Consider the following 14,102-nt stretch of genomic DNA (forward strand, 5'->3'; position numbering starts at 1 on the left):
ACAGTGGAACCATGGTAATTAAGTATTTTAAGAAAAACAGTGGTTCTTGTGGAGAAAGATACTTAGGGGCAGATTTATGTTAACTGGCGCATCCCCAGGGATGCACCAATTAACATGCGCCACAGTGCGCCAAAGCTCCGCCACCCATGGTGCGCCGCATTTATAATGTTCTAAAGTGCGCATGTTGCTTTGGCTGGCCATCTCGGGCAGGCCAAAGAGTCATACATACTCTGCATATTCTCCACGCAGGCCGTATGAGAGCCTGGGTGGAGAACATGCACAGCCTGCCAATCCCTGTCTGAGCGCCGAACCATGGTGCTCAGACCAATCACAACACTGCTAAGGCAGCGTTGTGATTTTTCAGGGGATTTTGGGGAACTGTGTGATTCCTGGAGACATGAGGTTGGAGAAAGAAGAGGCCGCGGCCAGCGGTCCGCGGTAAAGAGGTAAGTGCAATTCATTTTATTATTCCCCCCTCCTTCCCTCTCTCACCCTTTCACTCCCTTGCCCAACCACCCCTGTTCAGTAGCAGCCGCTACTGATGGCCATCTTAAATTTGTCTCTTCAGTCTTGAATACAGCTTTAATGATATGATGCTGATGTAAAATGCAAAGGCTTGTTCCAAGCTGAACATTTCATAGTGCAAATTGTGACTTAAACCTGCTTCCAGTCACGGCTCCTGCAGGTAAGCGCAGTGGGTAGGGGCGAGGCGTGGGGGAGTCGACAGTCGACAGTTGACGGAATAGGATTTATTCATTTTCCCTATTCCGTCATCTTAGGACTCACCCCCCCGGATCCTGCCCTGCTCCCCCTCCCAACATGCTTACCAGCAGGAGCTGCGACTGCCTGCTTCCAGTGAATCAGTGCAAAATATGTTGGGCCTCATCTACAAGAAAATGGTGCAGCGCCACGGGCCATTTAGCTGCGCTGTGCTGCATCATTTTAAAGGCACAGAGATTTGTTGTATTAACAACAATCCACTGCATCCTTGTGCTTTCCCCCATGCTGGTTCACCATTGGCTGCCATACGCCAGCGCAGGCACTCTTGTGTCATTTTTCAAGGGTGCCTACACTGCGGGGATGATTGTTTTTGTGCAGGAAGGGACACCTTCCTGCACAAAAACAATCAATAATGGCATTTTCCTCTTTCTATGCATGCTGCAGAATGCAGCACACATAGAAAGAGGAAAAGAGAGGAGAAGTAAACGTATTTCTCCTTGTTACGCTAATCCTAGGAAAGCAAAGTCCTGTGAGTCATATGTGCCTAAGCGTGTGGATCAGCCTGAGACTCTTGCGATACTGCACTCTGACCCCGTGGGGTGCACAGGCTCAACGCTTAAGGTCATAGACCAGGCAGCCTGTATAGTAAAAAACCCATATTTTCTGAGAAGTGGAGCTATCACCCAACCCGAAGCAAAAATTAAAATAATCTCAGAATCACGCAGAAAAGGCCGTAGAGGTGAAGAAACCGACTAAAGTAGGAGGTCCACTGAATAACCAAGGGGGACCAGTCTCAGAAAAATCTAACTGTCTCTCTGCCCCAATACTGGAGTCTTCACAGACTACCATACAGGAGGTTCAGGACAGCGTAACTGAGGACCCTAAAGCAATAGTCCCAACTAGCCTAGTACCCATCAGGTTTACTAGCGTTAGTGACGTTACAAAAAATACGCTTTCTAAGCCCTCTTCATACCTTTCAGTAGAAGCCAAGCCCAAAAGATCCAAGAGGTCTAAGAAAAAAAAATTGGTTTTGGACCCGGACACAAAGATAACACCTTCTCTGCGCTCATACTTTAAGGCAATCCCCCAGGTCTTGAGTCTCGCACATGCCAGTCACCTCTCTACTGCAACCTCTTCTGAGACAAGCCCCGACCAACCACAAGTTGGCAATACGGCCGCAGTCTCTGTACTCCCAAATATGGAAAATATGGATAACACGCAAACAACTGATGTACTAGAAATCTCTGTAATCTCTAAAGGAGACAGTGACGTTCTTCAATCCAACACTAACATGGCGCTCTCGCTCCCACATAACATTACAGAATTGGCAAATTCTGGCCTCCTCGACAGCGATAACAACCATGAAACAGGAGGAGAATTAGCTCAAACACTTAAAGATTTTCCAACTTCAGCCCAAAGCTCTCAGAGTTCTCAGAGTATTATACAGCAAGCAAATCAGATATCTCAACCTCTTACTCCCATAGTCTCTATCTCTACTCCACCTTCAGACCTCTCTGCAATATTAACCATGATTTCGAACCTATCAGTCGATGTTAAACGGGGATTTGAGGAGTCTTCTAAAATCCAGAGAGAGATTAGGTCATATTGCGAATCACTAGACAGCAAAATTGATGGGCTGTATTCAAGGACAGGAGCCTTGGAGGAGACAACTGCAGTGATGTCCATAGAACTAGACAATGCTAAGGAGGAGATACTGAAGCTCAAAAGAGAAGACACTGCACTGGCTGAAAGAATAGAGCACTTGGAAAACAATTCAAGGCGATGCAATATTCGCATCCTGAATGTACCTGAAGCTAATGAAGGCAGCAATATTAAGGCCTACATTATCCAACTTCTAATTAAAACTTTACATCTCAAACACACAGAGGAGGAACTTAATCTAGACATTCAGAGGATTCACAGGGATCCATTCAGGCTTAATCAACAACGTACAAAGCCCCGCAAGATTCTAGTGAATTTCCACACATATCAACTTAAGGATCATATTTTAAACTTAGCCCTAAAACAAAAATCCCTGGCAGGTGATGGTTTTTCCTTCCAAGTGCGCTCTGACCTGTCAAGGGCGACCCTGGACAGACAATGGGAGCTAGGCCGGAGGATGGAGGCATTCAGAAATCTGGGGGCATCAGTCCAGTTAAGCTTTCCTGCAGCTCTTAAAATCATGCTAAACAACAAAATGTTTAACGTCCGAACAGTTCAGGCAGCCGATGAACTATTACTAAGTTTGGGCACCTCAAAAAAATAATCCTAACTCAACTACAACGTCTGGGGCTCTTCGTATAAACTTATAAACTAGTACATAGAGTTCATAGAGTTTATAGAGCATAATAGTTCAATGAGTTTATAGAGCTTAATTGTGACTGAACAGTATACAGCTCAAATTGAACTTGCATAATGAATGCAAATAGAACGTAAACATAATACTTCTCTTAAGAAGGAAACAAAAACCAAGGCAAAAAAAACGAGAAAAAAAAAAAAACACTTTCATAATATTTCACAGCACTTTAAAATCTTGGAAGGTCTAAGTAAAAAAAAAAAAAAAAAAAAAGGAAGGAAAAGAAGGGGAAAAAAACATATTTTATATTCATGTATATTTGTATATGTATATGTGTGTTTATATATATAAATAAATAAATACACATACACCATGTAATAGGAAATTATAAACTCCCTTTCTCCCTGTATAAAACTGTATAGTCGTCACATTAAGCTATTTTAGTTAAATTACACACAGTTGACTCTCCAACAAAAGGCTCAACAGATTTATATATATCCAGCCCTATATGCTAAAATAGTCCCGTATGAGCCCAGATAGAGTATCAGGGGTATCACAAACTGGATTCTTTCCGGTTGGATAATCAAGGGTTCCTCAGGGGTGGGGGGGAGGTTTTCACAAGGGGAAGGGGTTAGGCAAATAAAAAACAAAATGTTTCTCACCTCTAAAATGGCGGTTGATAATCTTATAATTAAACATTGGACTAATCTATTTTATTTTTGCAATATCAAATTGAATGTATCTGCAGGGCCCCTAATTAATACCAATAGATCCACCAATTATAAGTACCATTAAGATTCTCTCCTGGAACGTTAATGGCCTGCGCACCAGACCGAGAGCTAACACTATCATACAATATATTCGAGATTTTGGAGCGCAGGTCATTATTCTCCAGGAGACACATCTGGTTGAAGCAGAAATATTGGACATAGTAAAAAAGAACAGATGGATAGATTTGTCAGTTTCTACTTCTCAGACAGTCAATACAAGAGGGGTTGCCATTATGTTTAAAAAAACTATCACAACAAAGCTCTTGAAACAAAAGGTCGATCCTCAAGGCAGATGGGCAATCGCGGCTGTAACGATAGGGGGGTCAAATATTACATTGGTAGGTTATTATGGACCTAACTGTGATGACCCTTCGGTCCTGGCTATGTTGTTCTCTGAGTTGCTTCATTTTCCAGAACCCATGATAATAGCGGGAGATTTTAACATTGTGCTTGATCCGAAGTTGGATAAATCTACTTCCAGTCGCCAACAGTCACATTCTAAATCAAGAGATCTACTAATTAAAAATATGCATCAATACGGTTTTATTGATATCTGGAGGGCAAGGTCGGGTCAGAAGCCCGGCTTTTCTTATAGAAACTACAAGTATTGTCACAGATCAAGGATTGACTTCATATTGGTTAACAAAAGTCTGGAAAAGTTAGTAAAAAATATAACATATTTACCATCACACCTGTCCGACCACTCGGCTGTACTCATAAACCTCGAATTACAGTCTCAAACCGTGACAAGGTCTTGGACAATTGACAGATCTTTTCTTACATCCTCTGAAGATCTGGAATATGTTAAGGTGGAGACGCAAGAATTTTTTTAATTTAACATTGGCTCGGCACGTTCTAGTCTAGTATGGGACGCTTTTAAATGCACTTTGAGAGGGATCGTTAAAAATAAAATTTCGTTCCGAAAGAAACAATGCACCCAAGAGGTTACACTAATAGAGGCCAATATATTAAAAGCTCAATCAGATCTAGAAAACTCAAATAATTGCCCAGATCATGTTATACATGCAAAAAAGGAGGAGTTAATAAAACTTAAAGGGCAAATGGCCTCAGTATTGAATCAGCGTATCCTGCAGAAGTGGGAAGCTAGTAAATTAGCAAATTTTGAATTTGGTGAAGGGGCAGGCAAACTATTAGCCTGGAAATCTAGAACAGACCAAACACGCAATAATATCAGCTCAATAATTTCTGATTCTGGTACAGCATCTTCGGATGTAGAAATAAGGTCAGTTTTCAAAGATTTTTTTCAGGCTATTTATAGAGAGGATAACAACATCGCCTCTATTGATGTACAAAACTGGCTCAACAAAATTTCCCTACCAGTACTTTCTAAGGAACACGCGACTTTATTGGACACCCCGATTTTGGTCGAGGAGGTAGCACTTGCTATATTAAATAGTAAATCTGGCAAGGCGGCGGGCCCGGATGGCCTACCGGCAGAGATATACAAAAATATAGCAGCAGATATTGCTCCTTTTCTTACCAAGCTATTTAACCAAATACTGGTAGAAGGCGATTTACCTCCCTCATCATGGAGTAAAGCTTCTATTACGCTAATATTGAAACCAGGCAAAGAAGCCACCGCCTGTGGATCATATCGTCCAATTTCAGTCTTAAACGCTGACTATAAGATTTTTGCGTCTATACTAGCCAAACGATTAGGACAAGTAGCACCTTTAATATTACACTCTAATCAAAAGGGCTTCGTTAAGGGCCGTCAACTCTACGAGTTAATCTATGATCTGATAGGCGCTATTGATATGGCAACTAACTCATCACAGCCCTTAGCTATTCTCACCTTAGACGGCACCAAGGCTTTCGACAGGGTTAATTGGAAATACCTGTCGGGGGCCTTGGAAAAATTTGGGGTGGGGCGGGCTTTTTGCCGAGCTGTAGAATTACTGTATCATGAACCTTCAGCCTCGGTCTTGGTTAACGGCGGACTATCTGAACCTTTTACCATCACAAGAGGTACCCGCCAGGGCTGTCCACTTTCGCCCTTACTCTTTGATATTTATATGGAGCCTTTCGCCCAATTGATTCGTGAAGATATTAACATCGCTCCATTTAGATATAGAGATTGGGAAAAAAAAGAAGCCTTATATGCTGATGATCTCATGATTTTAACATCGGACATCAACACAGCGTTTCCATCAGTTATTAACCTGGCACAAAAAATCGGCAATATCTCAGGCTACGAAATTAATGCCACAAAAACTGAGATCATGTCATGGAACAGCATAAATGTGCCACTCCCAGTACAAATTTGGGACAGCATGAGATATTTAGGTATAAAAATCTTACAAGATATCAACCAGATTGCCCACACAAATTTTACTCTAGCAGCCAAAGACTGTAGGCACTTAATGAACTCTTGGAGACATCTTCCATTGACGCTCCTAGGCCGTTCTAATCTGGTCAAGATGTCCATCTTGCCTAGGTTGACCTTTATTTTCAACAGTTTACCACTATATTTTGAAAAGAAAATGATAGCAAAGATGCAGAGTGACATCACCTCATTTATATGGAGGAACAAGACAGCAAGAATTTCTTGGAATAAGTTGAGGCGTCGTAGGGAGAAGGGGGGTTTGGCCGGCCCCGATATTCAAATCTATGCCTGGGCATTTCAGCTGACACATGCCCGAATTTTACTTAAAACTCCATCGGATCAGGGAGTCGGCCACATGTTTTCAACACTGCTAAAATGTGAAGGTTTAAATCAGACGGGATTCTTATTTAAGTTTGGAGACCCTACATTTTTTAAGAAAATTAAGTTGAAGACTTTACAGGGCCTGGCAAGAACTTGGTACAATATTAGAACTATAACTAAAATAGGCTATTACTCTAACGGCTCTCCTATATGGGACCTCCCGGCTCCACCGGAGTGGACTAAAGATGCTCTGACAAGTCCGCTAAAAGACGCTGGGATCTTAACTTGGGGAGATCTGTTTTTTGAGGGGGAATTGGTCTCCTGGGAACATCTAGTGAGTAAGGTAGGCCCCAACCTCTCTAGACTTAAATATCTGCAGATCTCTAGCTGGGCGACGGCACAAAAACCCGGCCCCACTAGCCGTCTACAGCAATCATTGGGAGACAATAGCCAACTAGAATCTTCTCTACTGGATAGTTCCCTAACAACAAAACAGGTTTCTCACTTTTATAACCTAATTTTAGAGGAAATAGACGGAGTATTACATCTTCCCGATCAACTATGGGGCTCACTATTGCCGGCGGTAAACCTAAAAGAATTATGGAAGACATCCTTCACTGTTCTATGGGACATTATTAAACCAGCCTGGCTGCGAAGAAATCATCTCTTTACCCTTCACAGGGCCTACTATTCTCCTCAGAGGTTGTCCAAATTTTCATCAGGCACACTAGTAGCTTGCCCCCGTTGTGGCCAGGTGGCAGCCTCGAATGCTCATATGTTTTATGATTGCCCTCATTTAACATCTTATTGGCAATCAATAAGTAACAAACTAACATCTACTGTGAATATAGATCTAAGCCTGGTAATTTTTGGAGTAATGGACCAAAAACGCAGTGCATACAACAACCTTTTGTTTTACTCAATCCTGGTGGCTCGACGGGAGATTTGTAGGCGTTGGAAAGAGGCATCCCCTCCGACACTACAAGACTGGAGTTCCTCCATACTTTCTATATCGAAACTAGATCTTTCTAGAGGTGGCAAACCAGAAAAAAGAGCTTTCTGGCTTAAACTTGACTGGTCTCAATGATTAAAACTGGGTTTTTTTTTTCCCCCCAGTTCCAATGATTACGAAGCCATGTCGCACTCCCTTCGCTTATTCATGCTTGTCCTTCATAATTAAGGTCAATCAGTGGTATGAGCAGATGGTGGAATTTGGCTAATGGCAAGCATCATTCTAAGAGTATAAAAGGGTTGGTGTTTTATTCTGAAACTGACTTGGCTGTAGGGTCCTGGCGCATCCTCGTAACGATTGACCCCTACCAGTCCTGCACTGAGACAGCATGTCTATTTCTCAAGTTACACCTTTCCTAGTCCTCGGTACTGATGGACCTGCCATGGTTGAGATGAGGAACAAAAAAAAAAAAAAAGCTAATCCTAGGGGAGTTATAGGATTTTGACGCATTCATATTATATTGTTTATATAAAGTTGTAAATCTGAGAATGCATCAAGTTCCATGGATGTTGTGTGGGAGCACCCAAAGCAACACCTTTGGAATGCCCCTTTCATGCAGAGTAATGAGTGAAAGGGAGCCATATTAACAAGGCCATAAAAAGTCACAAAGGGTGACTTTATGTTGCCTTGTAAATATGGCCAAGCCTATTGCGCCGCCTGTGCGTAAAATAATTTGACACACTGGCGTCGCAATGGGCTTGTAAATAATCCCTGTTGTTCTTACAGCCTTGGGCCATGGAGATCTCAGCTATTTTAATCAACTTGCACTCTTTCTGTAGGTATGCACGTGATATTTTTAATCTACCGGGCAATTTTCATGACCAAAACCTGGCCTAATGATTCAATAGCCCCTGATATCTGAATGTCTATTCCTGAAGGCTATTCCCTGGTGCACTTGGGCAGGGTTCTACAGAGGGGAGGTGGTGTGGTGACTGCTTATAAGGAGGCACTGTACTACTCTACCTTCCAGATACCGTATTTACTAGGAACAGAGGGGCAAATTTACAACTCTCTTGCGCCTCCTTGTGCCGCCATTGCATCACTTTTTTTGACGCAATGGTGACGCAAACAATGCAGCCAATTTACAATGTGGCGCATCTAGATAGATACATCACGTTGTAAAGCCCTGGGTCACATTATGCCTGTGCCAGGTATAATGTATTCAGGGTGGGCATTCCCACGCAAAAAGCAATGCAGAACTGATGCACTGAAATTTACATTTCACTGCATCACTCTATACCTTCACTGCGTCAACATCCCTACGCCTACTCATACCAGGCGTCAAAAACGACACAGGGCTTTCTATAGGGGACTCATCTATCTTTTGTGGCACATTGCTGGAGGTGTGTCACTTCATGAGCAACTCCAGCAATGCGTCACTTTTCTGGCAACAGAGGCGTCAGTATTTCTGATGCATCTGCTAATCCTTGCGCCATGGAGCACTGTATAGTAAATACAGCTCAAACATGGTGGCACGAGGAAACAGATGCGTCAGTTCCTTGTAAATCTGCCCCAGAGAGTTTAGGGTTCTGTCTTTCAGTGTCTGTGCACTTTTCCTTAGCAGGAGCTCTAAGGTACTGATTGTGAGGTTTAACTCCGACTTAGTGCCAATCTGAGGTCCTGACTGTGCGGCTCGACTTTGACTCATCGACCAGACTGCTTGAATCGGAGCTGACTCTTCATACTCTCTAAAATTACCCTTTGCCTTATCCAAGTTACTTTGTCAATGGAACGTTTTTGAGTCCTGTAGCTGGCCTGCTCTCCATCACAGTTGACCCGAACTTTTGATTTAGCCCAGTCTAGTGCAACCTCATGTAACCTTTTAGCGTTATTGCCATCATAGAACTATTTTTGCTTTATTCTTTAAAAAATCATAACTCCGGTACCTCTTATTGGATTCTTGTCCTTTTGGTCTTGTTTTACTCAGATAAATATGTTCTATGTGTTTAAACCTGTAAGGGGGCTTTTTGTGGTGTATTCATTATGTCACTGTGTGTGGTGAAATACTTTAAATATTGCGTCTTTAGATAAGCCTGCCTGCTCTGTGCCAAGCTACAAGAGGGTGAGCATAGGTTATCTTTTAGTGTGTATCTAGCTTACCCTGATTAGGATTGTGGTTCCTACTTGGACAGGGTGCTTTTTTCTGCCAACTAGCGACCCAATGCCTAACATCTCCTCTTGCACATCACAGTGCAGCAGTTTTGAGTGATGCACTGCATTGTGTAAACATTTTGTAAATCTGGGTCCTCGTGGCAAAAATCTTGGAATCAAATTTGACAACATACTCTCTCTTCAGCCACAGGTTTCTGCAGTTGTTGGCTCCTGTGTTGGGTTTTTCACACCTTTAGATATGTCTGTTCTTGCTGTCATTTCACTCTAGGAAGATGGTGATTCACGCCCTGATTACTTCCAGGCTTAAGTATGTTAATGTCATTTATTTAGGGTTGTTGGAAGCCCTTATCCAGGGCCGGTTTCAGGGTGATGCAACAATGCAGCCGCACCAGGCACTGATCCCAGGGGATGCTGTGCTATAAGTAACTTATGAGTTAGGTTTTTGTCCCACAAGTTTCAGGTAACAATGACATTGTAAAGAGACTTGGCTGGAGATTGTTCAAGGTTCTGTATAGTGGCAAATTTGACTTGTCATAATGTAGCGCAAATGGTTAATATGCCGCCAGCAAAGAGTGTGTTCGATTGCGGTGACAGAACAATATTTTATCTGGATAGCTCATTGGGTTTCTGCTTTATCACAGAGATCATCTTGTTACTTACAGTTCATAGGTTACAAACCTAATATAGCACAGTGGCCCATGAACTGTCATCAAAGAGCTGTATGCAAAGTGCATGGTATCAGGTAAAACATTATGCTTTTTACCCCAGTCTTTCATTATTCTTATGTTGCTACAAAGGGTCTGATTCAGTAGAAATCTATGGGGCATATTATCAAGGGGGTTTATCTTTGCTTTTTTGGCTTTAAAAGCCAAGAAAGCGGAGATAAAATTATCTCCCTATTACCTAGCTGTCGCTAACACCAGTTAGCGACCGCTAGTAGGAGATAGCGACCATCTTGGGCCCCGCTTTGCATGTCAGTGATATTTATCACTAATGACATGCAAAGTGGGCGTGCCAAGATGTTAGCGACTGGAAACAGTCGCTAACATCGCTATCTCCTATTACCAATTTTTGGAGATATTTGCGCTAAGCGCGAATATCTCCAAAAGCTAACACCTGCCCTGAGCAGTTCTTAGCCATGTTATCCAATGGGAGGTGGATAACATGGCTAAAAGCATTAGCTCGGTAATGCATGAATATCGCTGACTTTTCAGCGATATTCATGCATTTCGGCCGATTTTTATCGCTTAGGAGATAAACCTTGATAATAGCAAGGTTCCTAAGCGATAAAAATCGCCGCAGCTCGGCAATAAAAATATCGCCGCTAAACCAACATAGCGATAATTATCGCTAGTTGTTGGTAATATGCCCCTATGTTTTACTATTAAAGCAAACCTCAACCACTGTTGTGCTTTTCAGATCTAAACACTCTTAAAATATAATGCCACCTAAAATGGATGACGTGATTCCTACACCTTGTAATCCTCACTGTCGTATGTAACATTTCCTATTGAATAATTTACACATGCATTATTTATTGTCTCTGTACAATTGTCTCTGACACGCTACACTGGTAGTTAGTGCTATAAAACTAATGAAATGCATTTAAGAAAAAACTATAGAGAGATGAGGGTGGCGTTGGATTGTAGTAGTAGAGTCATTAGAGGGTGCCCGAAAAGATTGCTGCTCCAGGTCCCACCAGCTCTAATCCAGCCCTGCACTAAATAGTCGACTCCGAGTGGTCCAAAATGCTGCTGGTCATCCTATTTTGAGACTTCCTTGGCGTGCTTCACTTACTTCCCAGTTAAGAACTCATCATTGGCTGCCTATTAAGAAGCAGATTTTTAAAAAATCCCTAGAGGGGTGATGCAGTGCAACACAGCTAGTCACCCTGCTACGCTCCACTGCATGACAGGGAAAGGACAGGAATGTGCCTTACTTAATGGAAAATGGCACATTCCTTTCCTTTCCCATGTGCTGTGGCACAATGAACTGCTAGCGCGAACACTTGCACCCTTGCACCATGGTGAAGGATGCCTGCATTGCATGCATGTTTGCTTTTGTGATAGTTTCTTGCCCAAAAACAATCCTGGGAATCATAGTCCTCCTTCTATGTGTGCTGCAGAATGCAGCACATATAAAAAGAGGAAGAAACAAGGAAAAAAATACACCCACGCAATGCCCATGCAACTCCTTCCCAGTGCAGACTAATGCAGCACAGCTACCATCCGCACTTTGGCCCTTTGGCTCTGAATCTGTTTTCCGCGGGCGACTGAAAACGTGGTTGTTCCCTATACTCTAATTTATTGCTCAGTTTCTTTTTTGTCCCAGCTACAGCTTTTAGTGCTGGGGTACTCTTAGGAGTAGCTGGGTGCTCTAAGAAACTTTATAATTCATTAATTCATTCACCTACTACTATTTTATAAAAATTACCATTTCCTTACCTGGGGGTTTGTTCATCATGTGTTAATTTTTTTTTATGTATTCCTTTATATTTATTTATTTAAACATCCAGTTTTGTAGATGTGCAGTTTGATGCTTATGCCACAATAAAATGTTTTGATCGACCACCTTATCCAAGCAAAGAAATGTCCTGTTAAAACTACCTCCCAACCCATTTGTTAAAAATGGCATTTGAAAAAGAAAAGATGCAAGCAAGTCCTTTCTGAAGCTGAAAAGAAAAGGTCGAACATTTCAGAGAGTAGCTAAATATTAGAGCATATGATGGGCGATTCTCAGGGCTGATTATGATTTCTCAAGGGTGGCATGACCCATGCAGGGTTGGTGAGGATATATTTTCGACCACATTCGGCTTTTGGTAAAGAGATGTTTTGTTGAAAGACATGGGATTATAATGGTTATTTTCTTTCATATCAAATTCATAAATTCGCTTTTTATAAAAGACTAAAAGCATTGCAATTAGTTTTGTGTATGTTTCAGTTTTAATTGAAAAAATATTCCATCTACCTGCATCTTTAACATCAGGCCTTTATTTTCCATTCAAAATGTTAATGTTCTTTTTTGAAGGAATGCTGCCACCATGTGGAATTTTCATATATTTCATTTATTTAGCTGTCGATGTCCTTCAATTGTATTGATGCGAACGAAATAACTTCCGAGTTAAATACTTTTTAGCTGTGTTTAATGTCAACGAATGAAAAAATTAATATACACATTTCTTCTATTAGCACCCTGAAACGAAACATCTGTATGCCAGAGATTTTTCATGAATGTCTTGAATAGAATGAAAATTATTTTGAGGCTATTCAAAGTCATGTTTGTGGTGTTTTCATTCAAAGACGGGGGCATATTATCAAGGAACGGCGTTAAAATTATCACCACTTTGGCGGCAGGAAACTGCTGCTAAAACGGCGATTATGGGCTTGATAATATGCCCTGGAGAATTCAAATAGAAGCCCAGGTTCATACCAGAACATGGACTTCTATTGGAATTCTCAAGAGCATATTATCAAGCCCAATATAGGCAGTTTTCGGCTGCTAAACCAGAAATAATTTTTAACGCTGTTCTTAATAATATACCCCACGGTTCTCTAATAAAGAGTTAGTTATTTTTTGCGAAACTGAGCAATAGATTTACTAAAACAATAGTGCAACACAGTGCAGCAACGACAGTTGTTGTGCTGCGACAATGGGAGAGAGTAGAGCCGATATATATCTACTGAGATATGGGGATGCTACTTTCTACCTGTGCGTTAGCATACAAACAGGCTGCATAAAGCTATGCACACACATTTGCGTCTTATGGCAAAGGTGTGTGCATGCTGACTATCCCAGTTTTTGTGCAGGATGGAAATCATACACTGGACTTCTGCTCCGCACATCAAATTATTGAAATCTAACCATTTGTTACTTTTTGATACAACACTAAGTGGCGTGTTTACAATGAAATGTGGAACACAGAGCTGCACCAAATCTGACAACGCTGTGTTACCACATTTCCAAAATGCAGGGATGTGCCATATTTAAAACAATATGGCGCATCCCTGTGTTTTCTCCTGCGCTAAAGTTAGCTGCCTAGCGCGAGCGCAGGCACCCTTGCACCATAGTGCAAGGATGCCTACGCTGCAGGGAAGGATTGTTTATCTGCGGGAAAGTGTCCATTCCTGCACATAAACAATCCATAATGGTGATTTGTACTTCTATGTGTGCTGCAGAATGCAGCACACATAGACATAGCAAATCATCATTATTTAATCATTGTTTATGTGGAGAAAGTAACACCTTCCTGCACATAAACAATCATCATGGTTCTTCGCTCTTTTTATGTGTGCCGCATTCTGCAGCACACATAGAAAAAGCAAAAACAAGGATAATTAAATTATTTCTCCTCGTTTCGCCATTCTAATGCCTGCTCTTGTATGGCGGTAGGTTATGGCGCTGCCTCAGATTTACACATACTTGTAAATCTGTGACAGCATCAAAAAGCAATGGGTGTTCCAGTGGCACGCTCACAGCCACACCCATTGCACACTAACTGATGCGTGTAAATGGGCTTTGTTGGAC

General features: G+C 41.8%; 1 protein-coding gene across 3 annotated transcripts in view; it reads left to right on the top strand.

Moving 5' to 3' along the window:
* KYNU (kynureninase) overlaps positions 1 to 14,102 on the top strand; it is a 940,604-nt gene that overhangs the window by 676,135 nt on the left and 250,367 nt on the right. The gene's annotated exons all lie outside the window — the stretch shown is intronic.

This window comes from Lissotriton vulgaris, chromosome 2_1, assembly GCF_964263255.1.
Source record: "Lissotriton vulgaris chromosome 2_1, aLisVul1.2, whole genome shotgun sequence".
Lineage (NCBI taxonomy): Eukaryota > Metazoa > Chordata > Amphibia > Caudata > Salamandridae > Lissotriton > Lissotriton vulgaris.